The following is a 14,645-nucleotide window of genomic DNA, read 5'->3' on the forward strand; positions in this document are numbered from 1 at the left end:
TTAACCGCCATCTTTAATTTATCTCTCAACACATGTACTTATATTGATGCATGGAAAATGGCTAGGATAACACCAATTTTTAAATCTGAAAACAGACAAAAGTGTGACAATTACCGACCTATCTCAATTCTACCGATAATAAGTAAGATATTTGAGAAGGAAATTTTTGATCAGTTATATGACCATTTATCTCAAAATCTCTTGCTCTCCAAACATCAATCAGGTTTCCGGCCAAATCACTCAACCATGACAGCACTGATCCAAATGTGCGATCAATGGTTAGAGAATATGGACAATGGCATGCTAAATGGGGTTGTTTTTCTTGATATCAGAAAAGCTTTAATTGATTCAATTGATCACTCTATTTTACTAAAAAAGATGAAAACGCAATTTGGAATTCATGGAGCTGAGCTAAAATGGTTTGAATCTTATTTGACAAAGAGAGAACAAGTGTGCCTTGTCAATAGTCAGGTTTCGTCACCTAAACAAATAATATGTGGAATTCCACAGGCTCAATCCTTGGCCCGTTGCTATTTTTATTATATATTAATGATATGCCAAAGTGCCTAAAATCTACAACTCCCTATCTTTATGCTGACGATACTGTAATTTCTGCATCATCACATGACTATGATACTCTTGTCCAAAATCTAAATGAGGACTTAAAAAACTTGCATAGTTGGCTTTTCAAAAATAAGTTACAACACCACCCAACTAAAACCAAATTGATGTTTATTGGATCACCGTATAACCTTAAAAATAAGGTTGGTGAAAATGCTGTAATTTTTGACGACAAACCAGTACCATGAATTCATTCTTTTGAAAGTTTAGGAGTAGCAATTGATGAAAATCTAAGTTGGGTAAAACATATTGATAAAATATGCAAGAAAGCAAGTTCTGGTATCGGAGCTATAAAGCGCGCTAAACCGTACGTCAACACCAATACGTTACAAACCATTTATAAAGCACTGATCCAGCCGCATTTTGACTATTGTTCTACCTTGTGGTCAAACTGCGGTAAATTGCTTCAAGATAAACTGCAGAAATTTCAGTCCCGCGCAGCAAGGGTGATAACTAGTGCCACCTACGATGAAAGGTCACTAGATATTCTTAATACCTTGTCCTGGGAAACACTCGAAAATAGAAGGGAAAAATCCAAGGCTGTATTTATGTACAAAGTATTAAATGGCTACGCCGCCCCCAAGTCTAAAAGAATCTTTCTGTAAAAAGAGTGTGAAACAAAATACTTATAATCTTAGAAGCAGTGAAAAGGATTTAATTCTTCCAAAACCCAGAACAGAATATCTAAGAAGAAGTTTTAAGTACAGCGGCGCCATGCTATGGAACAACCTTTCACCTGCAGCTAAATCGGCAGATACTTTAAACTGCTTTAAAACGAGAAATAGCAGTAAACTAGTGGAAGATGCTGTGCCACACGTGTCAAATACGTTTATGTATTTATATTTTTAACTCTATCTTTTTTAAAGTACTTATACTACATTGTATTATTTGTGTGACGCCCCTCGTGGAAATCAGCTATATATAAATATGCTTTCGAGGCTAGCGTGGGTAAATAAAGTTTTTAATAATAATAACAATAAAGTCTAGTGGCTATGATCTGGCGCTCTCACCGCCATGACCCGGGCTCGATTCCCGGCGTGGGAATTGTCCATTTCTTCTTCCTTAAATATCGAAATATTTCACTATATTTATCAAGCAATTTAATTCTGATTGCCGCTATCTAAGGCCTCGTGGCGCAATTGGTAGCGCGTCTGACTCCAGATCAGAAGGTTAGGTGTTCAAATCACTTCGGGGTCAAATTCGTTTTGTCATTTCTCAGTTCGTAAAAATTAGAGTCAACCATCTTTAAAAGATTCCTCTAATGCTGGTGTCACCAAGTTCCCACGTGGTCTAGTGGCTATGATCTGGCGCTCTCACCGCCATGACCCGGGTTCGATTCCCGGCGTGGGAATTGTCCATTTCTTCTTCCTTAAATATCAAAATATTTCACTATATTTATCAAGCAATTTAATTCTCAGTGCCGCTCTAAGGCCTCGTGGCGCAATTGGTAGGCGTCTGACTCCAGATCAGAAGGTTAGGTGTTCAAATCACTTCGGGGTCAAATTCGTTTTGTCATTTCTCAGTTCGTAAAAATTAGAGTCAACCATCTTAAAAGATTCCTCTAATGCTGGTGTCACCAAGTTCCCACGTGGTCTAGTGGCTATGATCTGGCGCTCTCACCGCCATGACCCGGGTTCGATTCCCGGCGTGGGAATTGTCCATTTCTTCTTCCTTAAATATCCATATATTTCACTATATTTATCTGCAATTTAATTCTCAGTGCCGCTAGCTAAGGCCTCGTGGCGCAATTGGTAGCGCGTCTGACTCCAGATCAGAAGGTTAGGTGTTCAAATCACTTCGGGGTCAAATTCGTTTTGTCATTTCTCAGTTCGTAAAAATTAGAGTCAACCATCTGTAAAAGATTCCTCTAATGCTGGTGTCACCAAGTTCCCACGTGGTCTAGTGGCTATGATCTGGCGCTCTCACCGCCATGACCCGGGTTCGATTCCCGGCGTGGGAATTGTCCATTTCTTCTTCCTTAAATATCAATATTTCACTATATTTATCTGCAATTTAATTCTCAGTGCCGCTAGCTAAGGCCTCGTGGCGCAATTGGTAGCGCGTCTGACTCCAGATCAGAAGGTTAGGTGTTCAAATCACTTCGGGGTCAAATTCGTTTTGTCATTTCTCAGTTCGTAAAAATTAGAGTCAACCATCTGTAAAAGATTCCTCTAATGCTGGTGTCACCAAGTTCCCACGTGGTCTAGTGGCTATGATCTGGCGCTCTCACCGCCATGACCCGGGTTCGATTCCCGGCGTGGGAATTGTCCATTTCTTCTTCCTTAAATATCCATATATTTCACTATATTTATCTGCAATTTAATTCTCAGTGCCGCTAGCTAAGGCCTCGTGGCGCAATTGGTAGCGCGTCTGACTCCAGATCAGAAGGTTAGGTGTTCAAATCACTTCGGGGTCAAATTCGTTTTGTCATTTCTCAGTTCGTAAAAATTAGAGTCAACCACTGTAAAAGATTCCTCTAATGCTGGTGTCACAAGTTCCCACGTGGTCTAGTGGCTATGATCTGGCGCTCTCACATGACCCGGGTTCGATTCCCCGTGGGAATTGTCATTTCTTCTTCCTTAAATATCATATTTCACTATATTTATCTGCAATTTAATTCTCAGTGCCGCTAGCTAAGGCCTCGTGGCGCAATTGGTAGCGCGTCTGACTCCAGATCAGAAGGTTAGGTGTTCAAATCACTTCGGGGTCAAATTCGTTTTGTCATTTCTCAGTTCGTAAAAATTAGAGTCAACCATCTGTAAAAGATTCCTCTAATGCTGGTGTCACCAAGTTCCCACGTGGTCTAGTGGCTATGATCTGGCGCTCTCACCGCCATGACCCGGGTTCGATTCCCGGCGTGGGAATTGTCATTTCTTCTTCCTTAAATATCATATATTTCACTATATTTATCTGCAATTTAATTCTCAGTGCCGCTAGCTAAGGCCTCGTGGCGCAATTGGTAGCGCGTCTGACTCCAGATCAGAAGGTTAGGTGTTCAAATCACTTCGGGGTCAAATTCGTTTTGTCATTTCTCAGTTCGTAAAAATTAGAGTCAACCATCTGTAAAAGATTCCTCTAATGCTGGTGTCACCAAGTTCCCACGTGGTCTAGTGGCTATGATCTGGCGCTCTCACCGCCATGACCCGGGTTCGATTCCCGGCGTGGGAATTGTCTATTTCTTCTTCCTTAAATATCCATATATTTCACTATATTTATCTCGCAATTTAATGCTCAGTGCAGCTAGCTAAGGCCTCGTGGCGCAATTGATAGCGAGTCTGACTCCAGATCAGAAGGTTAGGTGTTCAAATCACTTCGGGGTCAAATTCGTTTTGTCATTTCTCAGTTCGTAAAAATTAGAGTCAACCATCTGTAAAAGATTCCTCTAATGCTGGTGTCACCAAGTTCCCACGTGGTCTAGTGGCTATGATCTGGCGCTCTCACCGCCATGACCCGGGTTCGATTCCCGGCGTGGGAATTGTCATTTCTTCTTCCTTAAATATCGAAATATTTCACTATATTTATCTAGCAATTTAATTCTCAGTGCCGCTAGCTAAGGCCTCGTGGCGCAATTGGTAGCGCGTCTGACTCCAGATCAGAAGGTTAGGTGTTCAAATCACTTCGGGTCAAATTCGTTTTGTCATTTCTCAGTTCGTAAAATTAAGTCAACCATCTGTAAAAGATTCCTCTAATGCTGGTGTCACCAAGTTCCCACGTGGTCTAGTGGCTATGATCTGGCGCTCTCACCGCCATGACCCGGGTTCGATTCCCGGCGTGGGAATTGTCATTTTTTTCCTTAAATATCCATATATTTCACTATATTTATCATGCAATTTAATTCTCAGTGCCGCTAGCTAAGGCCTCGTGGCGCAATTGGTAGCGCGTCTGACTCCAGATCAGAAGGTTAGGTGTTCAAATCACTTCGGGTCAAATTCGTTTTGTCATTTCTCAGTTCGTAAAAATTAGAGTCAACCATCTGTAAAAGATTCCTCTAATGCTGGTGTCACCAAGTTCCCACGTGGTCTAGTGGCTATGATCTGGCGCTCTCACCGCCATGACCCGGGTTCGATTCCCGGCGTGGGAAGTTCTATTTCTCTTCCTTAAATATCCATATATTTCATTATTTTCTTGCAATTTAATTCTCAGTGCCGCTAGCTAAGGCCTCGTGGCGCAATTGGTAGCGCGTCTGACTCCAGATCAGAAGGTTAGGTGTTCAAATCACTTCGGGGTCAAATTCGTTTTGTCATTTCTCAGTTCGTAAAAATTAGAGTCAACCAACTGTAAAAGATTCCTCTAATGCTGGTGTCACCAAGTTCCCACGTGGTCTAGTGGCTATGATCTGGCGCTCTCTCCGCCATGACCCGGGTTCGATTCCCGGCGTGGGAATTGTCTATTTCTCTTCCTTAAATATCCATATATTTCATATATTTTCTGCAATTTAATTCTCACTGCCGCTAGCTAAGGCCTCGTGGCGCAATTGTAGCGCGTCTGACTCCAGATCAGAAGGTTAGGTGTTCAAATCACTTCGGGGTCAAATTCGTTTTGTCATTTCTCAGTTCGTAAAAATTAGAGTCAACCATCTGTAAAAGATTCCTCTAATGCTGGTGTCACGAAGTTCCCACGTGGTCTAGTGGCTATGATCTGGCGCTCTCACCACCATGACCCGGGTTCGATTCCCTGCGTGGGAATTGTTCATTTCTTCTTCCTTAAATATCGAAATATTTCACTATATTTATCTAGCAATTTAATTCTCAGTGCCGCTAGCTAAGGCCTCGTGGCGCAATTGGTAGCGCGTCTGACTCCAGATCAGAAGGTTAGGTGTTCAAATCACTTGGGGCAAATTCGTTTTGTCACTCCAGTTCGTAAAAATTAGAGTCAACCATCTGTAAAAGATTCCTCTAATGCTGGTGTCACCAAGTTCCCACGTGGTTTAGTGGCTATGATCTGGCGCTCTCACCACCATGACCCGGGTTCGATTCCCGGCGTGGGAATTGTCTATTTCTTCTTCCATATCCATATATTTCACTATATTTATCTCGCAATTTAATGCTCAGTGCAGCTAGCTAAGGCCTTGTGGCGAAATTGGTAGCGCGTCTGACTCCAGATCAGAAGGTTAGTGTTCAAATCACTTCGGGGTCAAATTCGTTTTGTCATTTCTCAGTTCGTAAAAATTAGAGTCAACCAACTGTAAAAGATTCCTCTAATGCTGGTGTCACGAAGTTCCCACGTGGTCTAGTGGCTATGATCTGGCGCTCTCACCGCCATGACCCGGGTTCGATTCCCGGCGTGGGAATTGTCCATTTCTTCTCCTTAAATATCGAAATATTTCACTAAATTTATCTAGCAAATTTAATTCTGATTGCCGCTATCTAAGGCCTCGTGGCGCAATTGGTAGCGCGTCTGACTCCAGATCAGAAGGTTAGGTGTTCAAATCACTTCGGGGTCAAATTCGTTTTGTCATTTCTCAGTCGTAAAAATTAGAGTCAACCAACTGTAAAAGATTCCTCTAATGCTGGTGTCACGAAGTTCCCACGTGTGGTCTCAGGATTGCTCCGATAGTTTTTTCTGGCCCTCGATTTGCTTTTTCCTTAATGAGCCCAATCAATGTTGCCATAAAGTCTGAGGCAACTCAAAATTCTCAAAAGCGACGGGTTTGGATAATATACCTGCTAAAATACTTAGGATATCCGCAGATATAATAGCACCATCATTAACCGCCATCTTTAATTTATCTCTCAACACATGTACTTATATTGATGCATGGAAAATGGCTAGGATAACACCAATTTTTAAATCTGAAAACAGACAAAAGTGTGACAATTACCGACCTATCTCAATTCTACCGATAATAAGTAAGATATTTGAGAAGGAAATTTTTGATCAGTTATATGACCATTTATCTCAAAATCTCTTGCTCTCCAAACATCAATCAGGTTTCCGGCCAAATCACTCAACCATGACAGCACTGATCCAAATGTGCGATCAATGGTTAGAGAATATGGACAATGGCATGCTAAATGGGGTTGTTTTTCTTGATATCAGAAAAGCTTTAATTGATTCAATTGATCACTCTATTTTACTAAAAAAGATGAAAACGCAATTTGGAATTCATGGAGCTGAGCTAAAATGGTTTGAATCTTATTTGACAAAGAGAGAACAAGTGTGCCTTGTCAATAGTCAGGTTTCGTCACCTAAACAAATAATATGTGGAATTCCACAGGCTCAATCCTTGGCCCGTTGCTATTTTTATTATATATTAATGATATGCCAAAGTGCCTAAAATCTACAACTCCCTATCTTTATGCTGACGATACTGTAATTTCTGCATCATCACATGACTATGATACTCTTGTCCAAAATCTAAATGAGGACTTAAAAAACTTGCATAGTTGGCTTTTCAAAAATAAGTTACAACACCACCCAACTAAAACCAAATTGATGTTTATTGGATCACCGTATAACCTTAAAAATAAGGTTGGTGAAAATGCTGTAATTTTTGACGACAAACCAGTACCATGAATTCATTCTTTTGAAAGTTTAGGAGTAGCAATTGATGAAAATCTAAGTTGGGTAAAACATATTGATAAAATATGCAAGAAAGCAAGTTCTGGTATCGGAGCTATAAAGCGCGCTAAACCGTACGTCAACACCAATACGTTACAAACCATTTATAAAGCACTGATCCAGCCGCATTTTGACTATTGTTCTACCTTGTGGTCAAACTGCGGTAAATTGCTTCAAGATAAACTGCAGAAATTTCAGTCCCGCGCAGCAAGGGTGATAACTAGTGCCACCTACGATGAAAGGTCACTAGATATTCTTAATACCTTGTCCTGGGAAACACTCGAAAATAGAAGGGAAAAATCCAAGGCTGTATTTATGTACAAAGTATTAAATGGCTACGCCGCCCCAAGTCTAAAAGAATCTTTCTGTAAAAAGAGTGTGAAACAAAATACTTATAATCTTAGAAGCAGTGAAAAGGATTTAATTCTTCCAAAACCCAGAACAGAATATCTAAGAAGAAGTTTTAAGTACAGCGGCGCCATGCTATGGAACAACCTTTCACCTGCAGCTAAATCGGCAGATACTTTAAACTGCTTTAAACGAGAAATAGCAGTAAACTAGTGGAAGATGCTGTGCCACACGTGTCAAATACGTTTATGTATTTTATATTTTTAACTCTATCTTTTTTAAAGTACTTATACTACATTGTATTATTTGTGTGACGCCCCTCGTGGAAATCAGCTATATATAAATATGCTGTCGAGGCTAGCGTGGGTAAATAAAGTTTTTAATAATAATAACAATAAAGTCTAGTGGCTATGATCTGGCGCTCTCACCGCCATGACCCGGGCTCGATTCCCGGCGTGGGAATTGTCCATTTCTTCTTCCTTAAATATCGAAATATTTCACTATATTTATCAAGCAATTTAATTCTGATTGCCGCTACTAAGGCCTCGTGGCGCAATTGTAGCGCGTCTGACTCCAGATCAGAAGGTTAGGTGTTCAAATCACTTCGGGGTCAAATTCGTTTTGTCATTTCTCAGTTCGTAAAAATTAGAGTCAACCATCTTTAAAAGATTCCTCTAATGCTGGTGTCACCAAGTTCCCACGTGGTCTAGTGACTATGATCTGGCGCTCTCACCGCCATGACCCGGGTTCGATTCCCGGCGTGGGAATTGTCCATTTCTTCTTCCTTAAATATCAAAATATTTCAGTATATTTATCAAGCAATTTAATTCTCAGTGCCGCTATCTAAGGCCTCGTGGTGCAATTGGTAGGGCGTCTGACTCCAGATCAGAAGGTTAGGTGTTCAAATCACTTCGGGGTCAAATTCGTTTTGTCATTTCTCAGTTCGTAAAAATTAGAGTCAACCATCTTCAAAAGATTCCTCTAATGCTGGTGTCACCAAGTTCCCACGTGGTCTAGTGGCTGATCTGGCGCTCTCACCGCCATGACCCGGGCTCGACTCCCGGCGTGGGAATTGTCCATTTCTTCTTCCTTAAATATCGAAATATTTCACTAATATTATCTAGCAATTTAATTCTGATTGCCGCTATCTAAGGCCTCGTGGCGCAATTGGTAGCGCGTCTGACTCCAGATCAGAAGGTTAGGTGTTCAAATCACTTCGGGGTCAAATTCGTTTTGTCATTTCTCAGTTCGTAAAAATTAGAGTCAACCAACTGTAAAAGATTCCTCTAATGCTGGTGTCACGAAGTTCCCACGTGGTCTCAGGATTGCTCCGATAGTTTTTCTGGCCCTCGATTTGCTTTTTCCTTAATTAGCCCAATCAATGTTGCCATAAGTCTGAGGCAACTCAAAATCTCAAAAGCGACGGGTTTGGATAATATACCTGCTAAAATACTTAGGATATCCGCAGATATAATAGCACCATCATTAACCGCCATCTTTAATTTATCTCTCAACACATGTACTTATATTGATGCATGGAAAATGGCTAGGATAACACCAATTTTTAAATCTGAAAACAGACAAAAGTGTGACAATTACCGACCTATCTCAATTCTACCGATAATAAGTAAGATATTTGAGAAGGAAATTTTTGATCAGTTATATGACCATTTATCTCAAAATCTCTTGCTCTCCAAACATCAATCAGGTTTCCGGCCAAATCACTCAACCATGACAGCACTGATCCAAATGTGCGATCAATGGTTAGAGAATATGGACAATGGCATGCTAAATGGGGTTGTTTTTCTTGATATCAGAAAAGCTTTAATTGATTCAATTGATCACTCTATTTTACTAAAAAAGATGAAAACGCAATTTGGAATTCATGGAGCTGAGCTAAAATGGTTTGAATCTTATTTGACAAAGAGAGAACAAGTGTGCCTTGTCAATAGTCAGGTTTCGTCACCTAAACAAATAATATGTGGAATTCCACAGGCTCAATCCTTGGCCCGTTGCTATTTTTATTATATATTAATGATATGCCAAAGTGCCTAAAATCTACAACTCCCTATCTTTATGCTGACGATACTGTAATTTCTGCATCATCACATGACTATGATACTCTTGTCCAAAATCTAAATGAGGACTTAAAAAACTTGCATAGTTGGCTTTTCAAAAATAAGTTACAACACCACCCAACTAAAACCAAATTGATGTTTATTGGATCACCGTATAACCTTAAAAATAAGGTTGGTGAAAATGCTGTAATTTTTGACGACAAACCAGTACCATGAATTCATTCTTTTGAAAGTTTAGGAGTAGCAATTGATGAAAATCTAAGTTGGGTAAAACATATTGATAAAATATGCAAGAAAGCAAGTTCTGGTATCGGAGCTATAAAGCGCGCTAAACCGTACGTCAACACCAATACGTTACAAACCATTTATAAAGCACTGATCCAGCCGCATTTTGACTATTGTTCTACCTTGTGGTCAAACTGCGGTAAATTGCTTCAAGATAAACTGCAGAAATTTCAGTCCCGCGCAGCAAGGGTGATAACTAGTGCCACCTACGATGAAAGGTCACTAGATATTCTTAATACCTTGTCCTGGGAAACACTCGAAAATAGAAGGGAAAAATCCAAGGCTGTATTTATGTACAAAGTATTAAATGGCTACGCCGCCCCAAGTCTAAAAGAATCTTTCTGTAAAAAGAGTGTGAAACAAAATACTTATAATCTTAGAAGCAGTGAAAAGGATTTAATTCTTCCAAAACCCAGAACAGAATATCTAAGAAGAAGTTTTAAGTACAGCGGCGCCATGCTATGGAACAACCTTTCACCTGCAGCTAAATCGGCAGATACTTTAAACTGCTTTAAACGAGAAATAGCAGTAAACTAGTGGAAGATGCTGTGCCACACGTGTCAAATACGTTTATGTATTTTATATTTTTAACTCTATCTTTTTTTAAAGTACTTATACTACATTGTATTATTTGTGTGACGCCCCTCGTGGAAATCAGCTATATATAAATATGCTGTCGAGGCTAGCGTGGGTAAATAAAGTTTTTAATAATAATAACAATAAAGTCTAGTGGCTATGATCTGGCGCTCTCACCGCCATGACCCGGGCTCGATTCCCGGCGTGGGAATTGTCCATTTCTTCTTCCTTAAATATCGAAATATTTCACTATATTTATCAAGCAATTTAATTCTGATTGCCGCTATCTAAGGCCTCGTGGCGCAATTGTAGCGCGTCTGACTCCAGATCAGAAGGTTAGGTGTTCAAATCACTTCGGGGTCAAATTCGTTTTGTCATTTCTCAGTTCGTAAAAATTAGAGTCAACCATCTTTAAAAGATTCCTCTAATGCTGGTGTCACCAAGTTCCCACGTGGTCTAGTGACTATGATCTGGCGCTCTCACCGCCATGACCCGGGTTCGATTCCCGGCGTGGGAATTGTCCATTCTTCTTCCTTAAATATCAAATATTTCAGTATATTTATCAAGCAATTTAATTCTCAGTGCCGCTATCTAAGGCCTCGTGGTGCAATTGGTAGGGCGTCTGACTCCAGATCAGAAGGTTAGGTGTTCAAATCACTTCGGGGTCAAATTCGTTTTGTCATTTCTCAGTTCGTAAAAATTAGAGTCAACCATCTTCAAAAGATTCCTCTAATGCTGGTGTCACCAAGTTCCCACGTGGTCTAGTGGCTATGATCTGGCGCTCTCACCGCCATGACCCGGGCTCGACTCCCGGCGTGGGAATTGTCCATTTCTTCTTCCTTAAATATCGAAATATTTCACTAAATTTATCTAGCAATTTAATTCTGATTGCCGCTATCTAAGGCCTCGTGGCGCAATTGGTAGCGCGTCTGACTCCAGATCAGAAGGTTAGGTGTTCAAATCACTTCGGGGTCAAATTCGTTTGTCATTTCTCAGTTCGTAAAAATTAGAGTCAACCAACTGTAAAAGATTCCTCTAATGCTGGTGTCACGAAGTTCCCACGTGGTCTCAGGATTGCTCCGATAGTTTTCTGGCCCTCGATTTGCTTTTCCTTAATTAGCCCAATCAATGTTGCCATAAGTCTGAGGCAACTCAAAATCTCAAAAGCGACGGGTTTGGATAATATACCTGCTAAAATACTTAGGATATCCGCAGATATAATAGCACCATCATTAACCGCCATCTTTAATTTATCTCTCAACACATGTACTTATATTGATGCATGGAAAATGGCTAGGATAACACCAATTTTTAAATCTGAAAACAGACAAAAGTGTGACAATTACCGACCTATCTCAATTCTACCGATAATAAGTAAGATATTTGAGAAGGAAATTTTGATCAGTTATATGACCATTTATCTCAAAATCTCTTGCTCTCCAAACATCAATCAGGTTTCCGGCCAAATCACTCAACCATGACAGCACTGATCCAAATGTGCGATCAATGGTTAGAGAATATGGACAATGGCATGCTAAATGGGGTTGTTTTTCTTGATATCAGAAAAGCTTTAATTGATTCAATTGATCACTCTATTTTACTAAAAAAGATGAAAACGCAATTTGGAATTCATGGAGCTGAGCTAAAATGGTTTGAATCTTATTTGACAAAGAGAGAACAAGTGTGCCTTGTCAATAGTCAGGTTTCGTCACCTAAACAAATAATATGTGGAATTCCACAGGGCTCAATCCTTGGCCCGTTGCTATTTTTATTATATATTAATGATATGCCAAAGTGCCTAAAATCTACAACTCCCTATCTTTATGCTGACGATACTGTAATTTCTGCATCATCACATGACTATGATACTCTGTCCAAAATCTAAATGAGGACTTAAAAACTTGCATAGTTGGCTTTTCAAAAATAAGTTACAACACCACCCAACTAAAACCAAATTGATGTTTATTGGATCACCGTATAACCTTAAAAATAAGGTTGGTGAAAATGCTGTAATTTTTCACGACAAACCAGAACCATGAATTCATTCTTTTGAAAGTTTAGGAGTAGCAATTGATGAAAATCTAAGTTGAGTAAAACATATTGATAAAATATGCAAGAAAGCAAGTTCTGGTATCGGAGCTATAAAGCGCGCTAAACCGTACGTCAACACCAATACGTTACAAACCATTTATAAAGCACTGATCCAGCCGCATTTTGAATATTGTTCTACCTTGTGGTCAAACTGCGGTAAATTGCTTCAAGATAAACTGCAGAAATTTCAGTCCCGCGCAGCAAGGGTGATAACTAGTGCCACCTACGATGAAAGGTCACTAGATTCTTAATACCTTGTCCTGGGAAACACTCGAAAATAGAAGGGAAAAATCCAAGGCTGTATTTATGTACAAAGTATTAAATGGCTACGCCGCCCCAAGTCTAAAAGAATCTTTCTGTAAAAAGAGGGTGAAACAAAATACTTATAATCTTAGAAGCAGTGAAAAGGATTTAATTCTTCCAAAACCCAGAACAGAATATCTAAGAAGAAGTTTTAAGTACAGCGGCGCCATGCTATGGAACAACCTTTCACCTGCAGCTAAATCGGCAGATACTTTAAATTGCTTTAAACGAGAAATAGCAGTAAACTAGTGGAAGATGCTGTGCCACACGTGTCAAATACGTTTATGTATTTTATATTTTTAACTCTATCTTTTTTTAAAGTACTTATACTACATTGTATTATTTGTGTGACGCCCCTCGTGGAAATCAGCTATATATAAATATGCTGTCGAGGCTAGCGTGGGTAAATAAAGTTTTTAATAACAATAATAATAAAGTCTAGTGGCTATGATCCGGCGCTCTCACCGCCATGACCCGGGTTCGATTCCCGGCGTGGGAATTGTCCATTTCTTCTTCCTTAAATATCGAAATATTTCACTATATTTATCTAGCAATTTAATTCTCCCTGCCGCTAGCTAAGGCCTCGTGGCGCAATTGATAGCGCGTCTGACTCCAGATCAGAAGGTTAGGTGTTCAAATCACTTCGGGGTCAAATTCGTTTTGTCATTTCTCAGTTCGTAAAAATTAGAGTCAACCATCTTTAAAAAGATTCCTCTAATGCTGGTGTCACCAAGTTCCCACGTGGTCTAGTGGCTATGATCTGGCGCTCTCACCGCCATGACCCGGGTTCGATTCCCGGCGTGGGAATTGTCCATTTCTTCTTCCTTAAATATCGAAATATTTCACTATATTTATCTAGCAATTTAATTCTCATTGCCGCTAGCTAAGGCCTCTTGGCGCAATTAGTAGCGCGTCTGACTCCAGATCAGAAGGTTAGGTGTTCAAATCACTTCGGGGTCAAATTCGTTTTGTCATTTCTCAGTTCGTAAAAATTAGAGTCAACCATCTTTAAAAGATTCCTCTAATGCTGGTGTCACCAAGTTCCCACGTGGTCTAGTGGCTATGATCTGGCGCTCTCACCGCCATGACCCGGGTTCGATTCCCGGCGTGGGAATTGTCCATTTCTTCTTCCTTAAATATCCATATATTTCACTATATTTATCATGCAATTTAATTCTCAGTGCCGCTAGCTAAGGCCTCGTGGCGCAATTGATAGCGCGTCTGACTCCAGATCAGAAGGTTAGGTGTTCAAATCACTTCGGGGTCAAATTCGTTTTGTCATTTCTCAGTTCGTAAAAATTAGAGTCAACCATCTTTAAAAGATTCCTCAAATGCTGGTGTCATTAAGTTCCCACGTGGTCTAGTGACTATGATCTGGCGCTCTCACCGCCATGACCCGGGTTCGATTCCCGGCGTGGGAATTGTCCATATCTTCTTCCTTAAATATCAAAATATTTCACTGTATTTATAAAGCAATTTAATTCTGATTGCCGCTATCTAAGGCCTCGTGGCGCAATTGGTAGAGCGTCTGACTCCAGATCAGAAGGTTAGGTGTTCAAATCAATTCGGGGTTAAATTCGTTTTGTCATTTCTCACTTCGTAAAAATTAGAGTCAACCATCTTTAAAAGATTCCTCTAATGTTGGTGTCACCAAGTTCCCACGTGGTCTAGTGGCTATGATCTGGCGCTCTCACCGCCATGACCCGGGATCGATTCCCGGCGTGGGAATTGTCCACTTCTTCTTCCTTAAAAATCCATATATTTCACTATATTTATCATGCA

General features: G+C 40.2%; 1 protein-coding gene and 27 non-coding genes across 28 annotated transcripts in view; all 28 read left to right on the forward strand.

Moving 5' to 3' along the window:
• LOC114527816 overlaps positions 1-14,645 on the forward strand; it is a 65,942-nt gene that overhangs the window by 11,703 nt on the left and 39,594 nt on the right. The window lies entirely within an intron of this gene.
• Trnaw-cca lies at positions 1,746-1,818 on the forward strand. Its single transcript has one exon. It is a non-coding gene; the product is annotated as a tRNA-Trp (tRNA).
• On the forward strand, positions 1,901-1,972 carry Trnae-cuc. The gene has a single exon. It is a non-coding gene; the product is annotated as a tRNA-Glu (tRNA).
• Trnae-cuc lies at positions 2,204-2,275 on the forward strand. Its single transcript has one exon. It is a non-coding gene; the product is annotated as a tRNA-Glu (tRNA).
• On the forward strand, positions 2,355-2,427 carry Trnaw-cca. Its single transcript has one exon. It is a non-coding gene; the product is annotated as a tRNA-Trp (tRNA).
• Positions 2,510-2,581, forward strand: Trnae-cuc. Its single transcript has one exon. It is a non-coding gene; the product is annotated as a tRNA-Glu (tRNA).
• On the forward strand, positions 2,659-2,731 carry Trnaw-cca. The gene has a single exon. It is a non-coding gene; the product is annotated as a tRNA-Trp (tRNA).
• Trnae-cuc lies at positions 2,814-2,885 on the forward strand. The gene has a single exon. It is a non-coding gene; the product is annotated as a tRNA-Glu (tRNA).
• On the forward strand, positions 2,965-3,037 carry Trnaw-cca. Its single transcript has one exon. It is a non-coding gene; the product is annotated as a tRNA-Trp (tRNA).
• Positions 3,259-3,331, forward strand: Trnaw-cca. Its single transcript has one exon. It is a non-coding gene; the product is annotated as a tRNA-Trp (tRNA).
• Positions 3,414-3,485, forward strand: Trnae-cuc. Its single transcript has one exon. It is a non-coding gene; the product is annotated as a tRNA-Glu (tRNA).
• Positions 3,563-3,635, forward strand: Trnaw-cca. Its single transcript has one exon. It is a non-coding gene; the product is annotated as a tRNA-Trp (tRNA).
• On the forward strand, positions 3,718-3,789 carry Trnae-cuc. Its single transcript has one exon. It is a non-coding gene; the product is annotated as a tRNA-Glu (tRNA).
• On the forward strand, positions 4,025-4,096 carry Trnae-cuc. Its single transcript has one exon. It is a non-coding gene; the product is annotated as a tRNA-Glu (tRNA).
• Positions 4,328-4,399, forward strand: Trnae-cuc. Its single transcript has one exon. It is a non-coding gene; the product is annotated as a tRNA-Glu (tRNA).
• On the forward strand, positions 4,631-4,702 carry Trnae-cuc. The gene has a single exon. It is a non-coding gene; the product is annotated as a tRNA-Glu (tRNA).
• On the forward strand, positions 4,778-4,850 carry Trnaw-cca. The gene has a single exon. It is a non-coding gene; the product is annotated as a tRNA-Trp (tRNA).
• Positions 4,933-5,004, forward strand: Trnae-cuc. The gene has a single exon. It is a non-coding gene; the product is annotated as a tRNA-Glu (tRNA).
• On the forward strand, positions 5,840-5,911 carry Trnae-cuc. The gene has a single exon. It is a non-coding gene; the product is annotated as a tRNA-Glu (tRNA).
• Trnaw-cca lies at positions 5,992-6,064 on the forward strand. The gene has a single exon. It is a non-coding gene; the product is annotated as a tRNA-Trp (tRNA).
• Trnae-cuc lies at positions 8,226-8,297 on the forward strand. The gene has a single exon. It is a non-coding gene; the product is annotated as a tRNA-Glu (tRNA).
• Trnaw-cca lies at positions 8,683-8,755 on the forward strand. Its single transcript has one exon. It is a non-coding gene; the product is annotated as a tRNA-Trp (tRNA).
• Trnae-cuc lies at positions 10,915-10,986 on the forward strand. The gene has a single exon. It is a non-coding gene; the product is annotated as a tRNA-Glu (tRNA).
• Trnaw-cca lies at positions 11,372-11,444 on the forward strand. The gene has a single exon. It is a non-coding gene; the product is annotated as a tRNA-Trp (tRNA).
• Positions 13,599-13,670, forward strand: Trnae-cuc. The gene has a single exon. It is a non-coding gene; the product is annotated as a tRNA-Glu (tRNA).
• Positions 13,906-13,977, forward strand: Trnae-cuc. Its single transcript has one exon. It is a non-coding gene; the product is annotated as a tRNA-Glu (tRNA).
• Trnae-cuc lies at positions 14,213-14,284 on the forward strand. The gene has a single exon. It is a non-coding gene; the product is annotated as a tRNA-Glu (tRNA).
• On the forward strand, positions 14,520-14,591 carry Trnae-cuc. The gene has a single exon. It is a non-coding gene; the product is annotated as a tRNA-Glu (tRNA).

The sequence above is a fragment of the Dendronephthya gigantea genome, unplaced genomic scaffold (assembly GCF_004324835.1).
Source record: "Dendronephthya gigantea isolate DGI-Jeju-01 unplaced genomic scaffold, DenGig_1.0 000047F, whole genome shotgun sequence".
NCBI classification, from domain to species: Eukaryota; Metazoa; Cnidaria; class Anthozoa; order Malacalcyonacea; family Nephtheidae; genus Dendronephthya; species Dendronephthya gigantea.